Here is a 10,000-nt window from a genome sequence, read left to right as displayed (position 1 = left end):
CAGAAGCTGTATCAAGTCCAGCTATGAGAGCTGATGAAGAAATCGTACAAGGAGTCGGATGTGGGAGGGGGGGGTAACAATGAATGGTCCTTAGGGGTTATTGATGAAATGTTGACAGCTGCACGTGAAATAGGGATAAAGATTATCATAGAAGCAGGGGGACCCGACATTAGCCGGGAATGAATGAAGGCCAACGAATGTTTCACACTCCATATATTAATGTTATCAAAATCGATTAAATCGCCCAACGTTTAATCAACTTGATTAATTGCCTGCTCTAGTTGAAACACTGTGCATAGAGAGGAAGCTTCACATGTCACCCCGCTGTGAATTAGTCCACAATACATTTAACTGTACATTGCACTTTAAGGAACCTAATAAAATTAGTTTTGGAAAAGGAGTTCAAACTAAAAAAAAAATTGACAAAATTCTTTTAGAATCTCGCTCAATATATGTTACCGTGACATAGGCTGACATATATTCGTTGAGTTTTTAACAGTATTTTGTCTAGTTTTTTTTTAATTTTTAACTCCTTTTCCCAAACTTACCGTGTTAAAGAGAGAGTTGGGCGCCATTTTTAACTTTCCAATACATCGGTAAACACTGTATGTTTTTCGAGCTGAATAAACATGTTACATCAAATAAAAACATTATCCAGTTAGCTAGAAAAGTAACTTGCCTTTAGTAACATTTATTTGTTATATATTTGCTTTAGACAACTTTTTCGAATCTATCTGTACAGTAATACAAACCCGAAAGATCTTCAAGTTATAAGCCAGTGTTTTCTCTCAATAATTTTGTGTACATCTTGATAGGTCTTCCTACTTCAACGGTCACGTGTTTAGGATCTCACTGTCCCACATCACTGACGACCTCATTTTTTCTTCTGTAGCAGTGTATGACATATTGTGTTCTTTTTTCTCGTATAACTGAAGAGGTCCTGCGCAACTTACTTTAGAGACAGCTAATGGTTGGGTGTGTTTTCCAATTTTAGTGTAAGTTCCATCTAATTTACTTTCAATTTTTTTTTTTTCGTTTTTTTTTTTTTTTATTACTGAGAGTCCATGCTGATGAACCATAAAGCAGCACCGTCTCTACTACGGCTCTAACAAAATTTCTTGATGTGTTTTTTTTTTGTTTTTGTTTTTTTGTTTTTTTTTACACAGAAATCACAACTTATCAAGACCCGGAGGCCACTTGAGGATAAGGGTTAATGGGTACACATTAGTCAATGTGATTATGGCGTAGTAAACATAAGTAGTGGGAATTTTGTAAATTGGATTACTTAGGGGGGCGGTTCATCAAGAACTTGTTCACGTTGGACTTGAAGACAATCAGATTTCTACATAACTTTCGACCAACTATAGCAGGCAATGGCGAGATCCTGAATTTGCGGCAGGGTTGATGTGAATAGGCAGTAAATGAAAGTGTTTTTAACGGATCAATGGTGCTTATGGCCCATGGTGTTGGATGGAAGAGGTCATGGTCGAATAAGATCAAACAGTTCAATTTGACTACTACCGCAACCCACACGCGTAGTGGCGCAAGCAGATGGTGATAAGGTATCGAAGGACATGAATGACTCCAAAATTATGTAATAAGAGTAAAAAGTTTATTCATGAATTTCAACAATGTTAAATGGAGGTAAGTAGAAACAGATGGCATTAAACCCAAATAAGTGGTATTATATTCAAATATTATATTCAAGTAAGTGGCTTTATTCAATTGCAGTAATTATATCGAAACAAGTTTAGAGGCTTTACAGAAGGAGAGTTGCATTAAAAAACGTAACTTTAGTTATCGGTAATCTACATAAATGAAACAGTAGATGTATCTATGTATGTGTACAAATATTTAACCGATAACCTCTTAAACTACTTTGGCACATAACACTGAAATTAACAGGAAACAGTAATCATACACCGAGGATAATTTATAACGAGTAAAATCCTTCTTTATATGGATGAATAACGCATATACAGAAATATACAGAAATATATCCGCAAGTTGAAATGCAAAACGTCCATTTCATCTTGTCGACATATTTCTATTACTTTTGCTTATGCGCAAATTCGTCCATAGCTTAAAGTAGTTTAATTTAAAATACTTTTAATCTATCTGTTGATAGCTAAAATGGTAGGGAACGCGGCGGGAGCGATAAATGTTTTGGTTTCGATTCTAGGTGATGGTACTCATTGTTTTTGTGTGTGTTTTTTTTTACTTTAAAAATCAGGACTATACATAAGGTACAATATTCAAAATAGAATTTGACCAATAATCAAATAATGCAAAGTCTGCACGAATTAAAATATATTTAAGCGTATTTTACGACCGGTCAAGGCTGGACAGCCCGCTAGTCTTTTATAAAAAGAAATCATTATTTTTGTTTTTATTGTGGATCGGATATCCTGCAAGCTACTTCCAACACTCGAACCATGGGGTCTTTTTAATGATTTAAACAATTTTTAAGCACAAATGTTACACTATTTCTTGCACTTGGTTCATCGGGTATTATGATTACTGGACTAATAGATATTTTCCTAAGATTCAAATGTCTTTTCATGTTGCTCATAATTACTTGGTATTTAGTTATCCTCTTTATCTCAACTCTGTTCAAGCCAACATGATTAGCGACACTGACTTCAACTAAGATTGCTACTCTCTCTCTCTCTCTCTCTCTCTCTCTCTCTCTCTCTCTCTCTCTCCCTTCCTAGTCTTATATCTCGATATCGGGTTTAAAATTTATTTTTTTCTAAATCTGTTGTCGTAATGATTGTACGATCATGGTTGACGGCGCAGAACTTATTTTCAACAATCCTTTCTGGTAGGTGCTTCCTTTCACTTCTTTTCTGCATCTTTTTCTTCTAGGGGGTGGGACACCCAACCAGATGTCTAACATTTACCTATATTCTAGTGATCCTAACCGAGAGATCTTTTGGGGATTCTAGTCTTCTCTTTCAGTGCAATCGTTTGTATCTCACTTGCACTTGGTTCACCGGGTATACTTGCTACCCAGAACTGGCTGCTACACTGGATATTCAAATTTTACAAACGGTCCATTTTGTCACATTGAGTAGTAGCCTCCACCCCTCCCCCGGCAGAACCTTACAAATGGATGCCAGCTGGCTCACCCACTACATCTGTGTGGCAGAGCCTGCGCTTGTTCACGGTGCTGAGAAAACTCTTCTTAAAGCATTAGTCTGCAGGCCTTGATCTTGACCAACAATTACCATCATCTCCTGTTCTTAACAGAACGACCCCCCCCTACAGAGCGTTTTTATATTTATATTCTTAAAAGCGTTAATTCCAGAAAATAATCCCAACATGCAATTGGCCTGTTCTTACAAGTGTATAAACTTCTAACTTGAAGTGTTCAGTTATTTATTTAATTACGGAATTTTATAATACAATTAGCAGACAATTTGTTATTGAATAACTAGAATTCCAGTGGTGTACTTAGTCCGTTATAACTGTAGCTTCAACTCGCGTTTTCCCCCCACCTTACAACAACAGAAACAACACATTTATAATCGCTAGTATGGCGTATTTTTTAGAATTGCCTGATTTATTTCCTGTTTTGTTGGTTCCGTTCATTTAACTCGTTGGTCTAGTGTTCTTCATCAATTTGTTGTTCAGATAGATTTTTACGATGTATCTTTTTCTTTATTGTAAACACATCAATGCAGGGAAATCTCAAAGTTATGTGTAAGCTATTGCGCTCAGGTAAAACAGAAATTGTCGTAAACAGTTTTCTTAATATTAGGTTGGTGCAAAAACAATATCGTTTTCTCACATATGTTACATTTAGATGTTTTCTGAATAAATTCATTGATACATATATATATAGTCATTGTTATATATGATTTTGCAGCACGTTTTCCGCTCTATCGAACCATGTTACTTGTTACCGTTCTCAATCTCTTTCTCCTTTTTTTTATTTTTGCAGGCCTTTCGACAGCATGGATAATATTCAAATTCGCACAATTTTCTTGTTTCAGTTCAAACTAGGCCGAAATACTACCGAGACAGCTCGTGATATCAATTATGCGTTTGGTCCAGGAATGCTGAACATGAATGGTGACAAGAGCCTCAAAAATGAAGACGGTCGCGGCCGCCCAACTGCGGTTGATAACGAACATTTGAAAGCTTTAATTGAAGCTGATTCTCACAAAACCACACAGTTGGTGTTGTAACTCGAGGTCGACTACTCCACAGTTGTTCGTTATTTAAACCAAATAGGGAAGTCAGAAAAGTTGGATAAATGGGTACCGCATGAATTGAACAATAATCCAAAATATCGTCGTTTTGAAGTGTGTTCTACGCTCCTTCTGCGCAACAAAAACAACATATTTCTCGAGCGGAGTGTGACGTGTGGTGAGAAGTGGATCCTCTACGACAATCGGCGACGGTCGGCACAGTGGTTGGATTCCGGAGAAGCTCCATAGTACTTCCCGAAGCCGAAATTGCACACACAAAAAAACAAAACGCTTATGGTAACTGCTGGTGGTCTGTGACCGGTCTGGTCCATCATATCTTCTTGAATCATGACGAAACGATTACGGCGTAGAAGTACTGTCAATAAATTGACGAAATGCACCAGAAGCTCTTATGTATGTGCCTGAGATTGGTCAATATGAAGGTATCAATTCTCCTCCATGACAAGGCTCGCCCGCACGTTACTCACCTGACCCTGCAGAAACTGAACGAATATGGCAACGAGATCCTGCCTCATCCAGATCTCTCGCTTACCGATTATCACTTTTTCCAGCATCTCAACAGCTTCCTGCGCGAAAAATGCTTCAAAAGCTGAGATGATGCCGAATCGGTCTTTAATGGCCTCATCACTTCCAGAACTCTGAATTTCTATGCTAATGGGATAAAGAAAGTTGTTTCTCGTTGGAAAAAATGTGTCGATTCTAATGATTCTTATTTTGATTAATAAAGTTTATTGTTAAAGGAGTTATGTTCTTTTGAAGTTGAACGTCAAAAAACATTATTTTTGCACCAACATAATGCATAAAATCAGTATTTGCTTTAAAGTATTTTAATAGAAATTACACGGTAATAAGCCATGCCACTAAAACCTTCCCAAATATCATGGATTGACTAATATTCATGTAAAATTCATTGGTTGATATACTTAGGTATTCCATTGCTGAATAATTAGTGATGCATAGCTTGTTCAAGTTGAAGGAAATATTATAAATCTATACATGTTTATAAACATAGTTGCGTTCGGCGAATATAATCAGCTTGTAATTATAGTTTTGGTTGCAGCATAATCGCATAAAACAAGGGTCGGCAACCTATAGCCTACTAGCTGCATCCGCTCCGTGAAGGCAGTTTGATCAGCCCGCGAGCCTGATTACTAATGATTCTATTTTTAGCATGGGTAACGAGGCTTTAGATTTTACAAAGGGCTGCTGTTATCTTTCTTCTATCCACTCAATAGAATTTGAACACTATGACCGCTAAAACACGATTGAAACCTAACCATCTCCATTTTTGCATAAAACATTACAAAATAAACATAAAACAGAAACTGAGAGCCGATTTGACCTATTTACCGGTGACAAAAAATATGCGGAAACACCTTCAAAGTAACAATGTTATCTCACTCGGTTTTCTGTTTAATTCATTCAACTACGAGATCCGTCGCTTATCCCTGCCACTTACCCTATGCAGAATTCTTATCCATGAAAATTTTTTGGGGTCAATCCACTCTACTGTTCTGACTTCTTTACTCCTCTTACACGCTTCATCATCCCTAATAGACTCCTTTCCTTCCTTGAATTTTTATGTCACTCCAACACTGATGCTTGATTCATGCAAGATGGTCCAAAACCAGTCTGAAATATCTCATACGTTTCTGTGGCATTTTTCACAGTTTAAAACATAATTTTATTGCATATCGTTCTTCTAAAGTGTTCTCGTGTCCAGATTGCATTTTTGAAATTCACCAGCTGTGACAATCTGGCTTTAATATGGTGTATTCCTATTCCTGCTGTAGCTGTTCCTTTAAACGTGAAATCATAAAAATTGGTCAGTCATCTCAGGGGATGTATAGCAGTGAACTACTTGATTTGAAAAAGTCTGCAACAATTTTCAATGCCTGTACAATTCAAGGCATTTCACGAAATATATATATATATATATATATATATATATATTCACACTAAAGAAGACCGAAGGATCGGTCAAAAATATGTGCTTTTGAAAGAAAAATTTTCGTTTTTTTTTTCAAAAGGCTTTTTGTATTCATACATATCAATGTATAGGAAATAAATACAGAAAAGACATAAACATTTATATATTTTTTGTATTTATTCTTATATATATATATATATATATATATATATATATATATATATATATAGGGTGCCCGTATATATTATTATGGAGTCAATTCTCTATCAATTATTACATTTTATATTGCACCCTATATATAGTGATTTCAGAAGCATATATATATGGCTTCAGTGCCATCAGCTAGAATCGAAACTAGAACCAAAACACGTACCACTCCAGCCTAATCGTTACCGTTTAAACTATCGTCGATTGAATAAGAAGTAGTTAAAAATCAACTTACGTTAATAAATGTTGAGATTCATGCAGGCGTACAAGAGAACTTTCAGGCAAGTTATATCTATTAAGTTCTAATTGCCATTCAATCTTGAACTCTTAAAATTTAAAAATCCAAATATGGCGTAACAAAAAGAAAACACAATAGCAGCTTTATTTTCTTTTAAAGTTGGTGTGTTCCTTTTCATCGGAAGAGTTAAGGGTAGAATAATTTCCAGAACTGACATAATAATTACATGAAGGATTCTGCGCTACGAATCAGGTGTTGTAAAGAATTGGGGCATTTTAACATGCTTAAAGTAATAAACGGTAAGATGGACAACATCTGTAAATTTGCAATGTAGACCTTTCGTCATATCTATTATATCTATAAAGGTGAAAGTGTCTTTCTGTCTGTGTGTGTATCTGTGTATCTTTGTGTGTACATTTCCTTATGCACTAACTCTGTTAATTTTAAGTCTACAGACTCGAAATTTATATACAGGGTACTGAGCTTTGTGAAAATCGATGTGATTTGGCGATTAAGAGGTCAAAGTTCAACGATTTGACCTTTGAGAACTCTACCAAACTCCTCCGACAATTTTGGGTCTAAACACTTGAAGTTTTAGATATAGGTTCCTTGGACATGGATTTAATTTAATAACTTAATTTGGAATGTTAAATGTAAAGGGGTCATAATAGGGGTTAAAATTTTAAAAATTGACTGTTTTTTGGGGTTTTTTTTGCTTAACATACACCTCCAAATACCCGGGCAACGCCGGGCACCCATGCTAGTATATATAATCATTAAATAACAAAGAGAGGGTTTGCTTGACAAAACTTTATCCTGCGATGATTGGTTTTTATCTACTTTAAGAATTTTTTATATTGTATGTGCATATTGTGGTATATTTTAACATTTTAACTAGGATATGTCTATATTGAGAAGCAGCCAGTATTGTTTGCTGTTGGAAAATTGAGCTGCCCTACACGCACGTGCATAGATACATACCCATATTAATATATATATAAATATATATATATATATATATATATATATATATATATATATAGAGAGAGAGAGAGAGAGAGAGAGAGAGAGAGAAGAGGGGGACTGGGGTAGCACACATAAGAGGGAAATAGTAAACAAGAAAGAAACACAAAAAGAGTAAGTAGAAAAAAGGAAGAGGGAAATAAAGGAAGAGAGGCGAGAAGGAAAAATAATAAAGAAAAGATCGACTAGAAGAGATAGAACGAAAGAGAGAGAGAGAGAGAGATAGAGAGAGAGAGAGAGAGAGAGAGAGAGAGACGAATATATCAGGTATATAATACGTGGGAGAGATAGACAATGATGGAGAAAGAAAGAAGAAAAGTTAGCAGGAAAAGAGAGGGAGTGAGAGCAAGAGAGCACGACCGAAAGAAATATAGAATGAAAGAAAGGAAAAAAAAGAGAGGATGAGCGTGCAAAAAGAGAGCGAGAAAGAAAGAACGAAAGACAGAGAGATGGGGAGAGGAGGAATAAAAGAAAGAAATAGACAGAGAGAAAGATCACAGATATTAAGCAAGAAACTCCGCTCAAGAGAGGAATTTATAAAACAAGGGACGATCACTAAAGAGACAGGTAAGTAAAGAAAGAAACACAGCGGGAGAGAAAAAAGTATAAAGTCAAAGAAAGAGGAAGAAAGAATGTATGGCATAGAGAGAGAGAGAGAGAGAGAGAGAGAGGGGGGGAGGGAGAGAGAGGGGGGGGTAAATGGACTTGTTTGGATTAGTTCTGTTTTATATCGATGTTGTTAACTTTCATTTTCATTTCCACTGATTCAAGCTATCATCATCGCCATTTTATTTTTATTTCTACCATTTTTTTTTAATTTGTAAAACTTCTCAGTTAAAAAAAATATAAACATTTTTCCATTGAAATATTTTCATGTTTTAATTTTTCTTTTTCCGAAAAAAACTTCGTCACCTGTTAAAGAACATCGCTTCAAATTATGTCTGTATTCCTTCCACAAATGGATTAACAGAGCTTATTTGTATCATTAATTTTTATAATTGTTACCCTTCCCTGCTTCCATATAGATATGTCACAATCCATTCATCCCAGCAGCCAAATCTAGACGTACGTTTGAAAAAAAAAATGGCTGAATAAAATCTGAAGATGTTTGCACAAAGACTATAAATGATTATTATTTATTGTTTCATTGAATGTAAAAAAAAAAAAATATCGATGTTTCTGATGAGATTTGATCATTTGGATTATTTGTGCTATTCCGACTACTATTCCCGCCTTATACGTTACTTTCACAGCGTTTCAGCCGATGTAACATCCGATTTTCTTCAGGTGTGTGTTGTTTGACTCGGAAACCTTAACGTGAAGTCGCGAATCTATAGGGAATTTCGAATTGAACCATGGCAGTAGATTGTTCTTGTTTCATCAGCTATGCTCGGGTAGTAAGCACTTTATTTATTTATTTCTAAATTATTATTACATGCACAAGTGGTGCAACGGATTATGGTGGTAAGTAATAATCAGTTACAAAGTAGTGTACGTTAAAGATTTAATGCTCAATTCAAGCTATAACGATTTTCTTCGTCTGTCAAGATTCAGTTTGAAATAGTTCACTGGTCTATCACGCTTAACTTTAAAACAGTATTTTCGCTAGTCTGTCAGGCTAAAGTTTGAAATAAATTTTCACTGGCTTTTCACGTTTAATTTTGAAAAAGTATTTTCATCTATCTGTCATGCTTACACGTAAGTTTGAAATAGCATTTTTCTCTGTGTCTCCCGCCTAAGTTTGCATTTTTGGTCGATCTGTCATGCTTAAGTATGAAATAACATCTTTCTCGGTGTCTCCCGCCTAAGTTTGCATTTTTGGTCGATCTGTCATGTTTAAGTATGAAATAACATTTTTCTCGGTGTCTCCCGCCTAAGTTTGCATTTTTGGTCGATCTGTCATGCTTAAGTTTGAAATAACATTTTCCTCGGTTTCTCCTGATTAAGTTTGCATTTTTGGTTGATCCATCATGCTTAAATTTGAAATTGCATTTCTCTTACTAACCGCGCAGATAGAATAAACACATCTCAAGAACATAACGTTGTTTTTTTTTTTTTTTTAATTTATGGGGTGATTTATTTGTTGAATCATTGTTTTGGTTTTATATTAATTTATTTTTGTTTCATAAATGCTAGTATTTTTCTAGAGAGGTAGAACAGGTTAAAACAATAATGGAAGATGTACGAACGAATGCAAGTCAAGAAATGAATGACACACAAATAGAACGAGTGAGCGACATTTGCTCTTTAAATAAAATTGTTAAAAATTATAATAAAATTATAATAAAAGCGCAGCATTTTAAGCCGTAGAACTCTAATTCAAATTGAACTAAACTGCCGGCTCCGGAATAAAAAAAATAAAGAACAAGCAAACAAAAAACATGG

The 10,000-nt window shown here is 35.2% G+C and overlaps 1 protein-coding gene across 1 annotated transcript in view; it reads right to left on the bottom strand.

The window, feature by feature from the left end:
- Positions 1 to 10,000, bottom strand: part of LOC145294250 (uncharacterized) — a 616,471-nt gene that overhangs the window by 472,903 nt on the left and 133,568 nt on the right. The gene's annotated exons all lie outside the window — the stretch shown is intronic.

Source organism: Euprymna scolopes, chromosome 2 (genome assembly GCF_053919585.1).
Source record: "Euprymna scolopes isolate OS-2025 chromosome 2, ASM5391958v1, whole genome shotgun sequence".
NCBI classification, from domain to species: Eukaryota; Metazoa; Mollusca; class Cephalopoda; order Sepiida; family Sepiolidae; genus Euprymna; species Euprymna scolopes.
This window is presented reverse-complemented; position numbering and strand designations above follow the sequence as displayed.